We start from the raw sequence: 21,287 nt of genomic DNA, 5'->3' as shown, positions 1-21,287 counted from the left end.
CATGAAAGTCTGGGGGGTTTAACGTGAGTACCTGCCGTGAAGGCATAATCACACGGTCCTCTTCGGACACGGATTGATTTTTGGACCATAATCAGAGCCCCTCCATGCAAGCACAGCGGTCCTGGTTTATACTGAGTGCAGGCTCAGCATTCATACCAGTGGATACGAAGCTATCTAACACCTCTGCCTCAACTAAGGAGTACGGCACCCGAGTTGTACAGCGCAACTCCACGCTTGAGCTCCGAGGAACTCTGCCCGCGATGTAGACATAACCACAACCACCATGAAACTCCCACTAGGGGGCCAACCGCAAATGACCGGGTCGAGAACACATCCTCCAGGAATTCTCCTGGAACATATGCTCTCAGAGGGCCATCCCGGTTCCCATGGTACCAGATAACCTCCGGTGAGGCTTCGTGGCAGAGCCACTTCAGATGAGTCCCTTGCAGACTCGGGTCTGATCGCCCACCTCGAGTACGTGGGGACCTAGACGCTGACAGATGGAACTGCTCCAAATGCCAGCAATGCGTGTAGAAGTGGAGAATGAACAAATTTTTCAGTAGAAATCTGCTCGGAGTATTATCGCCATCTATCCGTTGTGGCTCGACGGTTGGTAAGCAAAGTACCGTTCTTGTCATTAACGCAACAGAAATGTTCGATATTCTGTGTGCGTTCGTTTCGACCTTTGTCAAGTCGATACAGATCTCTCTCGCCATCCCGAGTGTCCAGTTTATCCTAAAGATTTCTGTAATGTTTCGCTCGGATGACAGCGACCGTTTTCTTTGCTTCCCGGTTGGCATTCTTATAAATTGGCCGGTGTTTTATCGTCGAGAAATTAGTGGTAGAGGCATTTCTTTTCACGGACCTTCATTTCAACGTCGTCATTCCAAAGCCAAGTATCTTAGTTGATGTACGTACCTCCTACACGGTTTGGTAACCCCGAGGGTTGCAGAGGTCGCTTTGTGGATCGTGTCTTTCATTTGGTTCCACGATTCTTCCACATTCGTAATGGTTGGTCGCATAATTGAGATGATTTCTTTTTTCTTCTCACGAAATCAACATTATCGTCGACTGTAGTGGACGTCCTAGTATTTTTCTGAGGCTTGTCTCTGAATCCAATCATCTCAAATCAGAGATCAGGAAGGATTTAGTATACTGGAATAACTCCAGCTATACTCTACTTATCTTTTTCCCTGATCTCAGCATTTTATTTTTGTTTGCCTGAGAATAGTACAAAGTACTTCGCCTCAAGCCCTCCTCCGTTACCTGGGCTTCGGACCAGCATACTATGTTAATAGCATGGCGGAGTTGGGCTGCAAGTGCTATATAGCGAAAACAATATTTTCCGGTCCGACTATGTGGCAGTTCTCTTCGGCCACTTGGTTTTGATCTGGCTGACAAGATTGTTGCCCCGTCTTCCTCATCGCCACGTCAGAGCACCAATTTGAATATAGAGGAGTATCCCTTGCCTTGATTGCGTTGTCTGCTTCAATAATTTTACGTCCTCCTTAGAAAGGTGTGGTTTGCCAAGGCTGTGTGCGCCGCTACCTTCGATTTGTGTGTTGCTCCCGTTTTGCCCAAATCTGTCTCCACGAGCAGTTTTCCTACTGTGGGCGTTGAAAACTTATTATGTTCCAGATTTTGATATTGGGTCAATCGGGTCCTTACGTAATCCCAGGGGAATTTTTAGCTGAGTGTTCTTGTTGCTGAAGACGACGTGCAAACCATGTTTCCCCAGCTTTCGTTTTAACTAAAGAAATATTTGGTTCTCAAATCCTATTTTCTTGTGGGCTGTTGATGCGGTGGCCGCTTGGTGTGTACCTGCCATTCAAAAGTCATCTTACGTTTATTAATCAAATTGTCGATAGTCGAGCCGGTATACCCACTCAGCCTGGCGATATGCAAAATTTGCTTGTTCATTTGCGCTACGTCTTTCGTGGATATGGGAAGGGTTAGTATCTTGTAGATTATGTGGTTTAAAGTAGCAACTTTGTGTTCGTCAATGTAGTCTGAAGTGATATGGATAATGTATCCGTTGGTACCCTGTCCTGGTCTAATGCGCGCTCTATTTGTCCCTTAATAACAAGTCGAAAAAATGGCAATTGTCCTTTCTTTTCGATCTTTAGGATGAGTTCCATATTTGAGAGTATTGTCGACTTCATCTTTTCGGGTCTTAAGTCTGCTCATAAAGATTTAGCTGATGAACGAAGAAACAGGTTTCCTATCGGTGCTCCTACTCGCCCCTGTATGTAGATTCTGACCATGATATATGATATATTGTTTTATTTTGCCTTTTCATTGTGGACCATTTTGTTATTGATCTAGCCAGTCCGCTAGTAGAGCAACCACTTCTTTGACTAGGATACTCAAAAAAAAGAGCCCTGGCATCAACAGACACCACTACTTTATCTCCCTCGAGTTTCCCAGTCAATTGAAGAGTCTGGCAGAACTCATTTGAATCATTGACCGATTTCGTTCAAACTATTTCTCCATATTCTGGAATTCTATTTGATGCGTTGGAGTTGCTGGAATGATTAAATTAATTTCTTTGTTTGATTTTTTGACCTTGGGGGAGCCTTTAAATTCCAGGTAATATCGAGTTATTAGTTTTCATTTCGTTGTTTCCTAAGATTGGTTGGCACCTCTTAATTAACCTTGTTCACCTGTTTTACAAGTTGTAGTAGAAGATAAATCCGAAATTTTTTTTAGGGTCCATTTTCGAGCTTGTCGTTCATCCTGTTCTCGTAATCCTTTTTATCTACTGTCGCATTCCGCTTGTCCGCTCTAATATAGTAAACATACTACTCGGAACGGAATGGAAAGTGGGAAAACCTTGAAACAAATGGGGGAACTTAATGATCTTCCCGATCCACAATCTGATGGACTCCATCATTTAGAGGAAGCGGATTAGGATTAGGATCTTTAGTAGGCCAAGCACCATCTTCGGAGTGTAGAACGACCGCTACAGAAGTGAACGTAATTAGATAAGGGAATGTCATTAGAACATACCATCATAACCATGGGATCAAACGAAAACGACGTTTTACCCTAAGACCATTTGATTAGCGATCCCTTCTCTATTTAAAATACTGACATTTCTTTCATTCATCCAGATATAAGATAGCTACACAAAAAATACTTCTAGGTCTCAATAGTGTAGGTGTGCTACATAAATGCCATATGCTTATTTTCAAACAAGCTTTTTTCGAAAAATTATCGCAATGAGGTTAAATTAATTGTTTTCTGAGATTCTATTGATGCGTGCATGAGTCGCCGCAAGCTGTACCCTGTTGACCTAAGGAGGTTTTTTCTGTAGGTAGAATGAGCGTATCTGTTTTCATTCTGATGAGCTGTTGCTAAAACTTTCATGCCTGATGCGGTTGCTGCCTATATTTCTCGAGTTGACAGAATTGTTGAGTTTCTAAGGCCTCCTTTTTTGTCGGTGAAGTCTATTCTGGCTGACGTTTGGCCCATGTTGCACTACTATCCACAATGTAGTAGTTTTCTGCTCCGTCGCAAGTTTACAATCATTATCAAACCAGCCGTTGTGACTATTCTTGCGACTGGGGCCAAAGATATTTGTGGCAGCATTATGAAAGGGCCTTATTGCCAACATACATATATATAGAATAAGTACGGAGATGACAGCGAAACAGAAGCTTTCTCCACTTTTCTGCGCCACGTAGTTCTAGGGTGACCCGTTAGTCGGCCATAGCGGGATAATGGTTCCCCTTGCATGGCTTTCGCCGAAATGAAGTTTTCCTGGTTTTTATATGTTCCTATCCTAATTGCCTTTTGTTCATTTTGGAGTCGAGCAATTCTTCTAGAATTTTTCAGCAGGAACCGGGCTGCTCTGATGTCTGTGGAGCATACGATTTCCAGACTTGTCTTTCAGAAAGCATATCCTTTCGAGATTGTGGACCATTCTTTTTCGCCAAGGTGCCAATCGGGGAAGGGGGACATGTCTCAGCGCTATTTTCTGAAAGTCTGATCATTGAACCGGCCCAGCACTTTGGAAAGATGAAAACTATATTCAAGGCAAGGAGGTAGAAAAATGCGTGGGACAAAATTAATGAAGTCGCACCATTTGAATCTTCTATGTTGGGGACAATCGCTCGACTTTATCAGTGCTAACATCAAACCGCACTGGTCAAACAGGAAGAATAAGGATAGGAGAATACAACTTTGAGACCGTTGATAATTTCTCCTACCTAGGGTCGAAAATCACAACCGATAACAGCTACGGTTGTTGTCAGCCAACAGAGCCTACTTCAGCTTACAAAAACTGTTCTGCTCGGAACGTCTCAACATAGGGTCAAAGCTCTTACTGTATAAGAAAATGATCTTGCAGGTCCTTATGTACTCCTCGGAGACGCGGGTTCTTAGCAAGAAAAATTGCGAACTCTTGACCGCGTTCGAGAGAAGAATCCTCCGAAGAATTTTCGGCTCCCTACATGAGGATGGACAATTCCGTAGCCTACACAATGACGAAATCTATGAGCGATACCATGACCGTGAAGTTGTGGATAAAATCCGGCTCAATGGGTTATGGTGGGCGGGACACTTAATCCGTATGGATGAAGATGATCCCACCCGGAAAGTCTACAAGGGCAATATCTATGGTAGAAAAAGAAGACTTTGCAGACCCTGCCTAAGATGGAGCGATGGCGTAGGTCAGGACGCCAAATAGCTTTTAGGGATATCGAATTGGTGGATCTTGGCGCAAAACCGGGATGTCTGGAGTTCCTTATTAAGGAAGGCCTAGACCGGATACCGGTTATTGCGCCGTTGACGATGATGACGCTTAAGGCGAGTTTTCGGATCGGAGACACTTTCAAATAATTCATCATGATTTATCTAAAGCTAGTTCATTAGAAGGTGGAAGTGAAACCAAGTAATCTGCCCACTAAAAAGAGATATTGACTTTTGGCTAACTTTTGTATGCAGTGAGACCAAATAGAGATAAGTGCCACTTTTGAGGAAATGTGCGAAGCAAACTTGTCTGCGCGAGCTTTTCCTAAAAATATAAACCAGAAAAAACTACCTTGATAGCGCGAATGGAGCCGTAAACCCTTGTGGGATCGAGAAGCAAGATCCACGGCGGATCGGACCCTCCATCGATGCTCCTCCTACCTCAGATATACAAGGAGGCCCGGCCTTTGGGGTTCCCAACCAGCCTGGTTGTCGTCCGCCCATAAAGTGGGAAGATTCCTCTTCATTAGTGAGTGAATCCTGAAATCAAAACTTCAGTTTCTCCTCATGTTAGCAAAATTTCGCCAACAAGAAAACTCAAGCACAGAATCCAAAATAAATTTAATAAAAAAGATCCGAAAGTAGATATAAAATTCAAATTAATCCAATAAAGCATAACTACAAATAAAAGAAAAGAAAAAAATATAAATTGCATGCATGCAAATATAACTTAAAGATTGTAATACAAATAAAATATAATGATATACATATATTGTATTATGTGATTGCTATAAATAGTGCTTGCGCCCACAAAACCTCAAAAATGATAAGCCCTAAGTGGCGCTTGAAATTTCAAAAACTGTATATTGCATTTCGTTTCGTATCTTAAATGGTATGGATGAATATCTCTCTATAAATAAATTAAAAGTTTAATCTTAGGCATTTCCACTCGCATTTCATTTCATGGTATAAGCTTCATAAATGGTAATCAATTGATTTAGAGAAAAATTAAGACGTCCCTACTTATGAATTTAATGACAACTTTCAGGGACGAAACCCCTGCAAACAACCCTCTTTCATTACTGATGACACATCGTTACTGCTCCACCATAAACATTTTCGAACGAATCTGGTTCCAATTCTCGTTACAAGCAAAGTCACTTTTTAAGGTCTTGTGTAAAACAAAACCTTATTAAAATTTACTGTCTGTCTTTTTTTTTTCTGAGGAGGTGGAAATCTTCAAAAGACACTGGCTTGGGCACGCCAGCGTGGGAGATTCTTACCCACTAAAACCACCCCCGACTCCCCCCGATCCCGTGGAACCACCATAAGCTATTATATCACAGGGCGGAGTCACCTCTCTTTAGCTTGATCACCTTTCGTCTACGTAACGATGTTTTTTTAGTCTCCTCTGCCTTTCGCAGTTTGCTCTGGATAGATACGACCATGGAGTTGATCGCATCCCAATCTTCCTGACATTCTAGCATTTTTCGCACCAGATTTTCTGGTACGAGTACCTCTCCTAGAGTCTCTTTTAGGTTCTTCCTTTCTTGCACAAATCTTGGACAGTGGAAGAATACGTGCTCTGGGACGCCTGGGACTACATTGCGGACAATCGGGAATCGATATCTAGTTTAAATCTGCATAGGTATTGGTGATTCCTCCATGCCCCGTGAGAAACTGGGTATGATTATAGTTAATCTCATCGTACCGTCTCTCCAACCACTCCTTGATGGCAGGGATGAGCCTGTGTGTCACAGACCCTTTCCCGAGCATTCCCAATGCTATTCTCATCTAGTTTGAGATCTCTCCCTCCCGACGTTCTTCGTCTGCCATGAAGAGAGATAGACTTCGCATTGTATATTGATCATCTGCCAAGATGTCAATGGGCATCATTCCCGATATGACGAATGTTACATCATCTGAGACAGTCTTGGATGCCGAGCACACCCTTCTGTAGACTGCATTCACTTTGTTAGCGTTAAATGTGACCTGCAATGCATTTCCCCAAACTGACGCTGCATAAAGCAGGATCGAACTCACTATCCTAGCTATAAGCAACCTAGGAGCATGATGTGGCCCTCCCACGTCCGGCATCATCCTTGTCATGACCATACTTGCAGTGGATGCTTTGTCATAAGCATACTGCATGTGTTGCTTATAGTTGAGCTTCCCGTCTATCATCACTTCCAGCTATTTGATGGCAGACTTAGAAGTGATTATATAATTCCCAATTTGAATACGGGCTTCTTTTACGGCAATTCGTGATGAGGACCGTTTCCGTTTTTCTGCCGCAAGTATCAGACCAGAACTCTCTTGTAAACCCTTAACAGCACCTTTGCGACTACAACCAGCGCTATATCATCGGCGCAACCCACCACCGTCGCTTCCTCCGGAAGAGGAAGATTAAGTACATCGTTGTACATGATGTTCTACAGCAGTGGGCCCTGTACGGAGCCCTGTGGAACACCCGCAGAGACAACATACTCATGGGATCCGTCGTCAGTGTCATACCAAAGCCTCCGTTTTTGTAAATAGCTGTTGACAATAGCTATAAGATAGGCGGGAATAACAATCTTCGGCAGAGATTCCCATATTAGGTTCCAATTGGCCGAATTGAATGCATTTCTCGCATCCAAGGCCACCACTACGCAATATTTGCTAGTACTACCCTTTCCGTGGATTGCATTTTCGGCCAAGCCGATGGCATCAATGGTTGATCTGGCTTTACGGAACCCGTACTGTCGATCTGAGAAGCCTCCCTGGTTCTCAACAACCGGTTGTAATCTATTGTAGATTACTCTTTCTAGCATTTTGCCCACAGTGTCCAAAAGACAAATAGGTCTGTAGGAGGTTGATTTACCTGGAGGTTTACCAGCCTTAGGCGGTAGTACTAACTTCTGTCGCTTCCACGATGCTGGAAATATCTCCTCGGATATGCATGCTTCGAACAACTCAGTGGCCATGTCCGGTCTGAATTTCACGGCAAGTTTAAAGGCCCTATTCGGCACGGCATCCAGACCAGGAGCTTTGTTATATCCTATTCAAGCGCAGATCTCCAGTAGTTCATCACTGGGGATTGGCGGTATTGCCGTCACATTCAGAGGTCGCTGGAAGTTGTCAGTAATCTACCATTGCTGGGGGGATAAACCCGGACTCGTCCCATAACGATTCTATAGGCGCTCCCCATGCGTTTACGTCTGCTTCTGAACAGAGCTCCTTAAAAAATTCCCTCCTACTCCGTTAGATAGCGAGTTTGAGTGTTTTGCGGACTTCCTTATAGGCGCGCTCTTTTTGCCCTTGGTAAATTCTGCCTACCGCCTTCTGAACTGCGCTTCTGACTCGGCGACAGTCTGATCGAAGGCTGGCCAGTTCAGTGTTCCACCAGTAGTTTGGTCCTCTACCAGGGAATGAGCATTTCGCCGGCACGGACGGCTCACACACTTTCGCGATGCATTGTGCCACAAGGGCCGCTCTTTCTGTAGAGGTGCCGGATTTATTAGGTTGATCCAAGGAAAACGAAACGAAGATCTGCTCATCCAGAGCTTTTGCAGACCCACCTGACATCGTTCTCGATGCCCGGTGGCTCCACCCATAGCCCAGAGAAGATTGCCTGGTGATCGCTATGGGTGCAGTCCTTGCTGACGCACCAGGACATACCATATGCCAGTGCAGGGCTGACAAACGTTAGGTCTATGATTGAGGCACACCCCCCTTTCTGAAAGGTGTTCATATACCCTTCGTTGGCTAAAATTACATCCAACTGGGCAAAAAGTCTAATAGACTGCAGCCTCTTGCATTTATCTCTCTGCTACCTCACTCACGGGCCCAAGAAGCAATCATCCTTGGACTACAACCCCTTGCATCGAGAACAAAACTATCAAGCTCTTGCTCGAATTCGGCCAGTGTCAGACTTAGTGGGGCGTAGCAGCTGTACATATATACCCTGTTTATTTTTGCCCGTACAAAGCCCCTGGCTGTCTGACTCCCAGTACATTGTATGGCTTGTCGACCGCATGCTCATATAGCTGCTCCACCAGTCGAATTTGTAACCCATACGCCACCGTGGCGGTTTCTATAGGGCTCGCTAATGACGGCAATTGCCATATCTGTATATGGTCTGCTTGAGTAAATTCTGAGCGACTTTGCAATGATTGGGGTTTATCTGAATAAACCTCGGTTGAAGTCATCGTTTATATCGTCTAGCGATCAGCTTTCAACTCATCTTTCTCCGATTTTGTTACTGGTGTTCTTAGTAGAGTTTTACTTCGCTTGAACACCTTCTCCAGATCCTAATCACGTGTAGCATTTTATGCCACGGAAAGGTCGCGGTCCAGTGGCAGTGGGATCACGATACAAAGTGATTTGACGTCGGATACCAGTCGACTCAGCTGCGAATGAGTTAAATCAAAGTAATAATCTCGGGCGAGCGCAATGCTGACCACATTGCCTCCTACAGTGTACTGTAGTTTACCGCTACGGTCTTGAATGAAGTGCTCTAACATACTTTAAGCCCCTGATCCAATATGGATTGTTGTGCCAACGATTATTATTATTCTCAGAACCGAAAAATCTGAAAAAAGTCAAGACGCTGCCTCTGTATGGTGTCTAGGCTCCGAAATGCCCTCCATTCCGATATCCTTTCAAATAAAGTTAATAATAGTATATTTCTAAAACCCCTCTTAAGTTCATCCTAGAACCACGCAATTTTGCAGTAATGTAGGCGACGATGTAGAGCATGATCTCATTAAGTTTGGGGGAACTCTATTTGCTATTACTAACGAAGTTATAATAGGTCAAAGTTGTCGCTTCCTTGCAAATTCAAGTCTTTGAATGTCAATATCACCCGAAAGTGAATACTCTAGAAGAAGATTACTTCTTCTTTTTCTTCAGCCTTTGTCCCGTTCACAAGCGGACTCGGCTCGTCGTGATCGGCTTTGCCATTTGGCTCTATGAAATGCTTGATCTGGGTGCAATCTCGAAGCTTTCAAATCCCCATCTAGCGTATCAAGCATCCGTTGTTTAGGTCTGCCTTTTGGTCGTTTACCATAATATATGCATAAATTACGTGCTATGTACTAATGTGGAAAATGCACACTGAAATGTCTTTATATAAGAAATACACAAAGCCTTTCATATCTGAAGCGTCCAGCTTCCGGTTTCCCGATTTGTTTACTACTCAGATTGGATTTGTGATTATAAGTGTCAATAAACCAGCCTCAACTTTGACTGGCAGAGTCTCCTCTGAGTTGAACATAAATCAGATTAGGCACTTGCACAACCCTCCCGACTTCACCGAGAACATTAATGCCGCTAGTACCACATGAAAACTCTTATCAATTAATGTGCAATCTCTATTGAATCTATTATATATTTTCCCGTTCGCTTCGCGCTCCGTACTTGGCACTTGTTTGCGTTTGTAGATTTTTTGTAGGAATTGTGATTTGATTTTTCTTAACATTTTTCTGCTAATGTTCGAAGCGCATGCACTAGATTCTAAGTAACCGTCGAAAGTAAAATCTTGGAATATCCGCACGTACAATTTTCCGGAAAATTGACTTCGACTAAATAAATAATTTGGCAAACATAACTCGTACTTGATATATCACAACATAATCTTTTTATGCATTTTTTACTCCCTCATGTCGTGTGATGCCGGCAACAGCTCTTCACAAAACTGTCCTACGTCAGTTCTTCACTGAACACAGTTCTCGCTGGTCTTTAGAAAACTGCCCTGATTTTTTTCCCATTACAAAAACAAATCTCCGTTCGCTGAGGCAGAAAGAAACGTTGGGTATGCGCGTAATAATATGCAACATGAACAAGCCTATAAGAAAGCAAAAGGTCAACGATCAATTCGCAATATTAGGAAACTGCTATGTGAAAATTTGAAATATTTAAACGGAAATGGGTTTTAGGGTTTTATGGAAAGAAGAAGTCTATGAAATTATGAAAATGAAAATTAAATTGGTCATTTTGAAAATTAAATTTTTAATATAAGTTAATGTCGGGATAAGAATTAGCAAATTGGAAGGAATGTATTGGAGAAGTTAAGGGGTGCTAAAAAATGAGCTGAGCGCAAGAAGAAACGCTTCCCCCCGGTCCGCATTTGTATTTGGAGATGAAAGGAAGTTAACCCCAACAGGACCTTCAGGGATGCCGCTGGGCATATTCCCATTATCCCTTTCCTCTTAGTGAATGGTTCGTGGTAGCTGGCTGGATAGTTTCGCAGCCGAGCTCCCCTACCCCAGGTATAAGTAATTCTCAATTCGAATTGGATTCTGTTACATAGGGTGCCCTCATATTTGCCCCTACAGATGAATATGTCCCAGCGTAACCCTGGACCTGTATTCCAGTATTTGTCAGCACTCCTAGAGTTTCCTCGGCTAGTATATTCCACACTAGCAATGATAGTACCCAACCCAGTTGGCAAACTTGGGGTATGTTTATAACAATAGAATTGGTACTTGTTGGTGTTTCTACTTACCTGTTCATAAAATCCACCCTTGCGGATTAGCGGATTCCGCATCTCTGTATGCGATGCGCTACCGAGAATTTCTTCGATATCCGAAAACGTGTAGAGATATCTATTTTATGATGATAGAACTTGCTACCATTATTTGATAATAAACAACTGGACCCACATTGGGCGCCAGAAATGAGCTGCTTTTTTAATAATAGGAAATAAAGGCCGACCTAATTTGCAAGTGGTTGAAGATAGGAAAAACACTTCCAGCCAAGCATAGGTTTCAATAAATTCCAGATTTCTTAATCTGAGTCTAACCAATTTAAACATTTCTATTATCGATGCTAACAATCTTCTGCGCGTAATTGACAGAAAGAGTCGTCTACCCAGGAAAGCTTCTCGGCAGCCAAAAGTCCAAAGTCCCTGGAACCGCTTGTTCAAATGCATGCATCTATTCCTACAACCAAATTAATTATTGCTATTTTCTGCACTCGAAAAGAAATCTAGGTCAATGGACTTCTCCACAAAAAGAAAAACTCATCGTTTGAGTGACTCACGCTATTGCCTCAGCCGGTTCAGGAAAAAAATTGGCAGAAACGTAATTTCGCCAAAGCACACACACTTCCAAACAAATTGAATTATTCACTATTGTGTTATAGGCTTTTGACGAGCATACTCCAAATGAGATCACAAAATTCATTAAATACGGTAAAAATCACTTGAAAAAGATATATCTTTTCTGTTTTGATGTTTCGTTGGAATTTTTATGGTTTGCAGTGACTACTGAGTGGTCGGAAGTCAAATGAAAAATGGCCGGTGAGATGATGATTAGTTGCTTGTTTCAGACAAGATAGTCTAATATTTGGGTTTCTATGGAGAAAACAGATCCAATTGTTTATTTTGGGAGAGTCATACAATGAGGTACATTTCAAAGCAATGAGTTAATTAGTGATGGCCCAGAATGATACACTGTCTGATGAATCAAGGGTTGGAATTGCAAATGCGAAATGCCAGTATCCATGAAACTGCGGAAACTTTTCGTGGTTAAGGTTTATTTATTAATTTAATGAGGACAATACACAGAAAGCAAATTTCTTATTACATATTGTCCTCAGAGGGAGGAGCAAGTAAATGGCATATTTTGCGCTTAAAGCTAGAGAGGGACATAGAGTCAAAGGAACCAAGCTGTAGGGCATTGTAGGACCGGCAAAACCTCGGGATCGGAGAGTGAAAGTAAATCTCGAGCTCGGCGAAGGGTACATCAAAAATGTCCGCATTGCGTGTGTTATGAGACCAGGCAATACGGAGAGTAACATCCGAGTTGGCGGAGCAGTCCATCAGACCATTGCAGAGTTTGAAAAGAGTACACATATCAAGGACGGCGTTGCTGTAGGGAGGGGAGATTGAGGGTGCAGAGTCGTGACGGATAATCAACCTGTGGAAGGTTCTTTTTATAAAAGAGGGTCCGGGTGAATTTGCGTTGTACAGCTTCAAGAGCGCGGCCGTCACGGATGCGATAGGGGGACCAGACTACACAGCAATATTCAAGTTGTTTTTGACAAGGGAATTGAAGAGTGTTAAGGAGGGCTGGATTGAGGTAAAGTCGGACGAGGAACGTAGGATAAAACCAGACATTTTGGAAGCTCTATTGATGATGTCAACGAAGTGGGAATTGAAACGAAGTTTATCGTCGAATATTACACCTAGGACTTTGAAGGAGGTCACTAGTGAAAGAGGTTGACCACTGAAAGAATAGGAAAAGGATGATGGGAAGGGTTTCAGGGAATAGCGCATCCAGTGGCATTTGTTGAGATTCAGTGTTAGCTTGTTGACCGAACACCAACGGACTAAATTATCAAGGTTGGATTGTAAGAGAACACAGTCCAATGGAGACGAAACAGAGGCAAACAATTTAAGGTCGTCTGCGTTAAGCAAATACGGACAGGTGAGAATGGAAGCGAGGTCATTGATAAAAAACAGGAAGAGTAGGGAGCCAAGTGTAGAGCCTTGGGGAACACCAGAGGAAGGAAAGAAGGAACGAGATGAGTGACCATGAAAAGAAACTTTGCAGGAACGGTATGAAAGATAGGAGGAAAGCCGGAGATGACTGAGTAAGGGAAGTCTAGCGAAGAAAGTTTAGAGAGGAGAATGTTATGGTCAACGGTGTCAAAGGCTTTGGAGAAATCAGTATAAACAGCATGTACCTCCTGTCGTGAATTCAAGCGTTTAGCAACAAAGTTGGTAAAGACCAGAAGATTTGAAGGCGTTGATCTATGTTTCACGAAACCATGCTGCTCTTTGACAATGAGGTGACCGAAGTGCGCGGTCAACCAGTCGTTGACGTATCTTTCTAGGATTTTGGAGGAAGAGGAGAGAAGGGAAATGGGGCGGTAGTTCACAGCAAGGGAAGGGTCTCCGCTCTTGAGGATAGGAATGATAAGGGCCTCTTTCCAGAGACGGGGAAAGTAGCATTCGTCTAGGCTTTTGTTGTAGATTATACACAGGGGGAGGGAAATGTGTATTCTACAGTTAAGGAGGAAGAGATTAGGAACCCCATCGGGGCCAAGTCCGACATTGGGGTCAAGGTTACCAATGAGGAACTCAACCAAGGAAGGCGTAAGGAGAGGAATGGCTAGTGATTCGGAGGAGTCTGTCGTTATGAAAGGTGTAGAGGGTGAAGGGCTCGAAGGAGAAAACACTGAAGAGAAGTAGGTGTAGAGAAGGTCGCAGGATTGTTGTGGGGAGTTGGCAGTGGAGTCAGCGAAGCTGATAGAAGAAGGGACAGATTGAGTTGGATTACGAGAGTTGCGAGCGTGAGACCAAAAGGGTTTTGAGTTACCGCGGGCAAGGGCGGCTTCGACGCTCAATAGGTACCTTTTACGCGCTTTCCTGACCATTGACTTCACCGTAGATCGTATAGCTTTAAAGTGAGCAAGGTCGGCGTCATTTTTGGAAGCCCGAAACTTCTTCCGCAGTGTATGTTTCAAGCGAATGTTAATATGAAGTTCCGTTGTGAACCAAGTTGGGTAAGAACGTAGGCAGGGAGGGGAAGAAGGGACATAACAGGAGAGGAGATCAGAGAGGATATTGTAGAAGGTGTTAAGAGCTTGATCACATGATGAATTACTTAATATATGTACCCAGTTGAAAGACGCTAAAGCTGAGTTCAGACCGTCAAAATTGGCTTTGCGGAAGTTGAACTTAGTGGGTTTACGCTTGGTTTTGGGTTTTGAACAAGGGAGCTTCGCTTCAAATTCAACCGCGGGATGGTGAGCGTCGGTTTTTACATACGGGGATGTGCCAGGAAATAAAGAGAGGTGGCGCTCGGGGAGGTTGGAAGGGAAGAGATCGAGAGTGCGGCCCAAGGAGTTTTAGGTGGTATTGAAATTCAGGGCAGAGCAAGTATACATAAAGGAAGAGGGAGGGAAGAATGGGAGAGGTTGTTGGAAGGAATTGGAAGACTAGGATGATTAGGCCAGTTGAGCATGGGGAGGTTGAAATCTCCACAAAGGAAGAAAGGGAGGGAAGGGAATCTGACGGTAGGAGTTCAGACAAACTGTCAAACAATTCTTCATACAGGTGAGAAGGGCTAGCACAGGGAACATATACACAAGGAACAATGAACGGGAGGAAGTTGGGCGGGGAGACACGAAGAGCAACACAATCGAAAGGAAAGCCAGAGGAGAAGAAGACGAGTTCAGCGGGGAGTGAATCTTTTATAGCAATTAGGACTCCACCGCCAGTGGTCTTACGAGAAGCATCCCGGTCCCTGTCACAACGGAAAGTGGAGTACCCTTCGAGGAGCTCGGAGTATAATATGGCATCGTCTAGCCAGGTTTCGGAGATACAGATGGCATGGTGTTGCTGAGCCAGCGCGGATAAATTGAAGGCCCCCGGCTTGGTTCTTAAACCCCTGACGTTCTGATAAAACAGACGGACAGTGAACATGGATCCAGTTATATAGCTCGGCGAGGCAGGCGGGTTGCCCTAAAATTTACCCTCGAATTGGGGCGCTTATACGGCTTTATGAATACACCTTCAGGCCAGAAAGAAGGGTTGCCGAGGACATCAACTTAAGGTTGTTAGTTATGGAGGGGAAGGTCCGAGGAAAATTCGTGGCGATCATCACCCTTGATAGTTATGGTGCCTCAGAGTGGCTTCGTTTGTTATATTGGAACTATGAATTTTTCACCTTACCCCCTGTGGAGGAAGGACTAAGGAAGGCAACCAGATGAAAGAGAAGAATTTTCCCTTTCTATTGAAAAATCGTAGTGATCACCATCCTTTAAAAAATTATCGCATCTCAAAAGGGGCACTTTGATATCATCATGATAAAGCTTCGCCGATGCCACCTTCAGAAGGAGAGGGGCAGGATAATAAGTCAGCGGTAGTGAAGAGTCCTCTCTTTGGCTCTACTGAACATTCGTCTCAGTCACCCCCTTAAAAAGTGATGGTGTCCCAAAAAAGGGGCTATTTTGTTCTAATTAATGAATTTATTGGTAAGGCTATTTTCACGGTGATTTGAAAAGGCCCGCCCGCCTATCATACAGGGAGGTGATCGCTTCGATTTTTCAACATGGTTCAATAGAAAGTGCCTTCCGTTTGTCCGTACATACCCTCCCGCGAAATGAAAAAGGTAGAAAAAAGTTCAGTGGGAACTTCGTCTTTATAAGATTTTTTTCTATCAGACTGTAATACAAAAGGATGCCCTCTGGCTAGTTGAAGGATGATCGGGATTTATTTTATAGCTTTAGAAAAGTCGACTCTAATTAGGTACACATACATACATAGTACATCGGTCTGCAGCGGCCAGTAATTTACGATAGTTCTTACAAATGTCAATTGAAGGTGGTGCGGATGTTAACAATTTAACTTAAAGTGGAATTAGTTGAAATTCAACTTTATGAGGGTTGGGATGAAGTTCCAGAGCAAACAATTACTTTCAATTCCATCGTTAGCTCTTCAGAATGGTTACAGGGTTCAGTATAGGGAATTCGTTTTTACTTTTGGTGTAATTTTGTAAACATGTCCGAAAAATTAAATGGAAATGTAATGCCTGATAAGCGTGGTAACTTTCAGAAGAATGGAGATAAGGGACCCTTATCGTAAGATAAAAACCTTAACCTTCACGGCGAAAATGACGGATTCGGAGACCAAAACTGGCACGGATTGAATAGAAATAATCAAAATTGTAAAATTAGCCGCATATTTTAGCCTTTTATCGTTTATAAACACAATTATTATATAAACTATTTAACGGATATATGGTAATGAGAAAAATGGAGTAGGTCGGTCAGTCTGCCATGATTCTGGTCATGGTCATCGAGCCGACTAGAATCAACGACGATAGTCGTTCTGCCCATCCCGGATATTTTTACAAATGGCGCCCAACGTGGGGCTTTATATTCGTCAGGTCTTTCAAATCATTACTCCTCCTATCCCGCCTACCCAAGAAATTTTTGATATTTGTTTGTTCGCCCGGGACCTGGATTCTGGTTACGACTTCGTTTAACTTTTTAGAAATATACACCTTAGAGACTCTACTCTGTAAGGTACTTCTCCTTGGAGTTCATTTAAAGTGCCCTTTCTTGACTTTTTGATTGTAATTTTGAATAACTTTGAAATTGGGATACTTCTCTCCTTTGTCAGGAAGGAATACGAATAGGTTTCGACTATTTTTGAATTATAGAGGCCATTGATCAGTGTAGGGTCTTTCCATTATGATAACTTGCCCTCATTCTGTCTACTGATGCTATCAAAGAGGATTGAATCCTTGCGGTTTCCTTTTAATTGAATTATTTGGTTCTGTTATTCCCGATTATGCGTGCTTCTTGCTATTGGAAAGTATTAGCAGAAATCATCCTGGAATGCATCAAGGAACACCTTGAAAGTACATAGGTAAAATTCCTGTGAAATTTGAAATCGATCATTGTTTATACTGTCCTGGCTGGAGGACATGGAAGAGCTCAGTGGGGTGTGTTAAACTTCAACACTAAATTAAGACCTTCATCACTCAATTGCCGGTATTGACATACAATGGAACCGACTAGGACGACTAGCGAGTGGGGTACCCAGAAAACAGTTTTCACTCATTTTTAAAATCACGGAAATTTTTGAACCAAGCTATTTTGAGTGAGAAAATTAACAATTTATCATCGATTTCTCAATGGTTATTTTGTAATTTCTCTTTGGTTTCTTTTTGATGTAAAGCGGCACACGAATTTTTGCTGAAACGCGACAAATCTTGATACTTCTCTATTTCCGATTTAATCTACTTTGTCTTTGATGATCTTATTTTTTGTATATCCTGATATGTACATTAACTACGCGGATTTATTTAAAGCTTGAGGGCTCGATGATATGACATCAGATCCACCATGAATGCATGGGTTTTCCTATTGATTACCTTGTCAAGCGATTTTTAGATCAAAATCAAGCGGGCATAGAAGGAACAACCCCGAGGCTGCCACCGGAATATTATCCGGAGTGCCATATTGCACGTCCCTATGTGGTTATATATACATATGCCATATGTGCGGCACGCTCATTCGAGTTCCGCTAGCCAATCTTAACTTCACGAAATTCTTCCCACCTGAAACTGTGAAAAGCGAATAAGGCCAATTTCCACCCCTGTCTGGACCACCACTTTGGGCAGTTTGAAACTGATGGAGAAGTATCCATAGACGTTTTCAATCAAAAATTAGGAAGACTTAAATACAGCTTTGTGTGTACATTTTTCGAATTCCGTGAGGAATTTTGACTTGTAAGAAGCACAAACCTCTTTCAGAACATTTTTGAGTAGTTTTATGATGCAGTTCAGAGATATCAAGGCGCTCATATCACTCTCTTCGAAAGGCCGAGGCAGAACATTGCGGGACAGTCCTAGCGACTCACCGAGCTGTTGGCTACTTCTCTACGACGCCATTTTATGAACTACGTCAGATCGTTCAAGGATAAAGGAGTCTTTTATTCGAGGTCGGTTTCTTCGCTGTTTGGCAATTTAATCTTATCATTAAAGTCTTTAATTATTGAAGTTGCTGGGACTGCGGCAAGGTCGGACATGGTTGGAACGGCTGTCTGGGGGTTTCCACCGGAAAGTTCGCCTGTGAAATGACAGTCTTGAGTTAACAGTTATCATAAAGCAATAGCTCCCCTCTTTGTGTTGCATTGATCAGGTGGAGTCGGTGAGGGAGTCCAGTTTTGGAAACAAAAGTATTGTCGAAAAACCAAGAGAACTCTCAGACGAAATCACCTTTTTTCCGTTTTCGGGGGAAAAAGGAGTTAGTGACGTTGTTCGCCATTTCTTCTATACTGCTTTGAAGAAAGAAAGTCCCCGGGAATCCGAAGGAAATAATAGGATAGGAATTCATGCAATATATTCCTTATATGAATAGTGAGTAAATCGTACGGGAAGGACTCTTGAACAGTGTTGGGGGCTTTAGCCTACAAAAACTGTTTCGATCGAAACGTCTCACCATAGGCTCAAAGCGCTCACTGTACAAAACTATGATCTCGCCAGTCCTTATGTATTCCCCGGAGACTTGGGCTCTTAGCAAAAAAAACTGCAAACTCTTGGCCGCGTTCAAGAGAAGAATCCTCCGAAGAGTTTCTCGCCCCCTACATGGTCGTGAATAAAGTCCGGCTCAACAAGTTGCGGTGGGCAGGTTACTTAATCCGTATGGATGAGGATGATCCAGCCCTGAAAGTCTATAAGGGCAATATTTATGGTAGAAAAAGAACACGAGGCAGACCCTGCCTGTGATCGAGCGATGGCGTAAGTCAGAACGCTAGGCAGCTTTTAGGAATATCAAATTGGTGGACCTCGGCGCAAAACGGGGGTGTCTGGAGTTCCTTATTAAGGCAGGCCTAGACCGGGTACCGGTTGTTGTGCCGTTGATGATGATGATGATGATGAACTTTAGCAGGCTCTTTTTGATTTGAGGACTTCCTCTCCCCCTATAACTCTTTAACCCCGCAAAGCTGCTTTACAAATGGACATCTTCCAATAGAATGGCCTGTGGGTACCAAAACAGAGAGGGAAGTTCGAAGGCCACGCCTTATTGCACATCTGTGGCAGAAGAACCATCATGTTATTTTCTTCGGGATTTAGCACGTGTGGTGATAATTCGGTTGGGTCATGCGAATCCTCATGTTTATTGAATTTTCAGGATTCAGTTTGGACCCAAGCATCGGTTAACAGGACACATGAATTTTCAAATGACGACACGTGAGGGATCGAAGTGCTCAAACACCCTCTCACATTCCCAAGCTTGGCTAACGTTGCATAGAGGCATGCAGGCCCGCGTTGACGGAGCATTTTGATGGTGTTTCAATATTTACGGGCGAACCTTCAAGGTCAATTTTTATGATTTTTGGATAGCTTTTCGCTCTTGGTCGTCTCTGGCCCCTCAGGATCGTCGTTTGACTATCGTCAATCCAATTTTCATTGTTTTTTAGACTCCTTCGTTTCGGTTAATATCAGTGGGAATAAATTCCATGGTGTATCTCGCTCCAGCTTCGTTATTCTCCAGTCCTTTATATTTTTCCTTTTCTTTATGTCTAAAATCGTAGTAGGAGACATGATGGTACCGGCCTTCAGTGTGAGTTCCACCCTTGCTTGATACTTTGAATAGTCTAGATGCTGTCTAGCTTGTTCTTTTCCCGAGATTTACTTTTATCTTGTCTATTTCAGAGTAGGTCTTAAATCCAATTATTATATGATTCGATAGGGAGGGATAATCCGAATCTCCTCGGTTACTTACTATTCCGCTGATAAGACTATCTTCTATGATTATACTCATATATATTAGGTGTAGTAAAACGAAATCGCAGCTATACTGGCTTATATTGGGTGCAGGATCGACATTCATACCAGTGGATTTGACGCCTCCCTTGCCAACTCTGCCGCAACTATGGGGTAAGCGCAACTCAAAGCATGAACTTTCCCGGCGATGTGGGCACAGCCACCATGATACTTCCACAAGGAGCCATCTGTAAATAATCGGACCAAAAATATACCTCCCAAGAATTCTCCAGAGACATATGCCCCCAGAGGACCACCATGGTTTCCATGGTGAGGATTCGTGGAAAGAGCCAGTTCAGATGAGTCCCATGCAGACTCGGTTCTGATTGTCCTACTAACCCCAGGAGCATTCGCCTACTGCATTACGATAGGCAAGTCGATGTGAATATATATCGTTCGGCTGTGCCACCATTTGGTACTCCCTTGACTATTTGATGTTGACTCAATCGACAGAATCGCTGTCCCATCCACCATCTCAACATCTTTGAGGACGGTTCGTCGTGGACAGGAACAGACGGTAATCACTCGATGCCAAAACCCGCTATAAGTTGGATGCGTACGGACCGCCAACCAAGAGTCTGGAGCTTCTGGTGTGTTACTAACGATGTATGTAGTTTGGCTTTCTCCTAATGGAACACAACTCCTCTCCTATTGGCTGAACCTGACTTGTGGGACCTTGCTTCTTTAAGATGATCTAATTGTTAATAGTATAGGTGCGAATTAAGAGTCTCGCCATAGGGGAATAGCTTATAGTAGGCAATTCCCTGTTAATACCGCCAAATACGAGGCAAATCTTTCCTGGTCTGTCGATTAAGGTTGTGGTAAAATATGTACTTTTCATCATCTGCTTCAAAGATAAATCAATTTTGCAATTCAGGAACGATTCGAATATGGAAATTCAGACCATGAGGTTTTTAGGGATTCGTCGAGTTTCTTTGTGAACCTAGTTACCTACAAATGATTTCGTGTGCAATCTTTAACTCCTGAACTAAATGACATCCGTGATTTTATCGAAATGTTTGCCTTCCAGAGCCTGGTATACCTTTCACAACAAAATTGCCGGGCCAAAATCGACCAAAGTTGCGCATAGTTGCATATTACAGTATCACAACTATAAATACTGTTCCCACTTTCGACTAGCTCTTTTAGTGCGAAACGTCATTTGTCCGGCACTTATATCTTATATATCCTGATCGGATTTATACAACGTGATATACAGGTTACTGAACCCATCTATGCGAAAAATAACCGATAACCAAATATACAGGCTCTCTCATCTGAAACTAGATGTGAACGTTATTACACTACCTTTACTTCTCCAGCCCT

At 43.1% G+C, this 21,287-nt stretch overlaps 1 protein-coding gene and 1 long non-coding RNA gene across 3 annotated transcripts in view; one reads left to right on the top strand and one right to left on the bottom strand.

The window, feature by feature from the left end:
* The window catches only part of LOC119647775, a 553,287-nt gene that overhangs the window by 451,296 nt on the left and 80,704 nt on the right, over window positions 1-21,287 (top strand). The gene's annotated exons all lie outside the window — the stretch shown is intronic.
* LOC119647783 lies at window positions 10,055-11,940 on the bottom strand. Its single transcript, XR_005248937.1, has 3 exons — window positions 11,716-11,940; window positions 11,180-11,615; window positions 10,055-10,519 (listed from the first exon to the last, which is right to left on the bottom strand). It is a non-coding gene; the product is annotated as an uncharacterized LOC119647783 (long non-coding RNA).

The sequence above is a fragment of the Hermetia illucens genome, chromosome 2 (genome assembly GCF_905115235.1).
Source record: "Hermetia illucens chromosome 2, iHerIll2.2.curated.20191125, whole genome shotgun sequence".
In the NCBI taxonomy this organism is placed as follows: Eukaryota; Metazoa; Arthropoda; class Insecta; order Diptera; family Stratiomyidae; genus Hermetia; species Hermetia illucens.
This window is presented reverse-complemented; position numbering and strand designations above follow the sequence as displayed.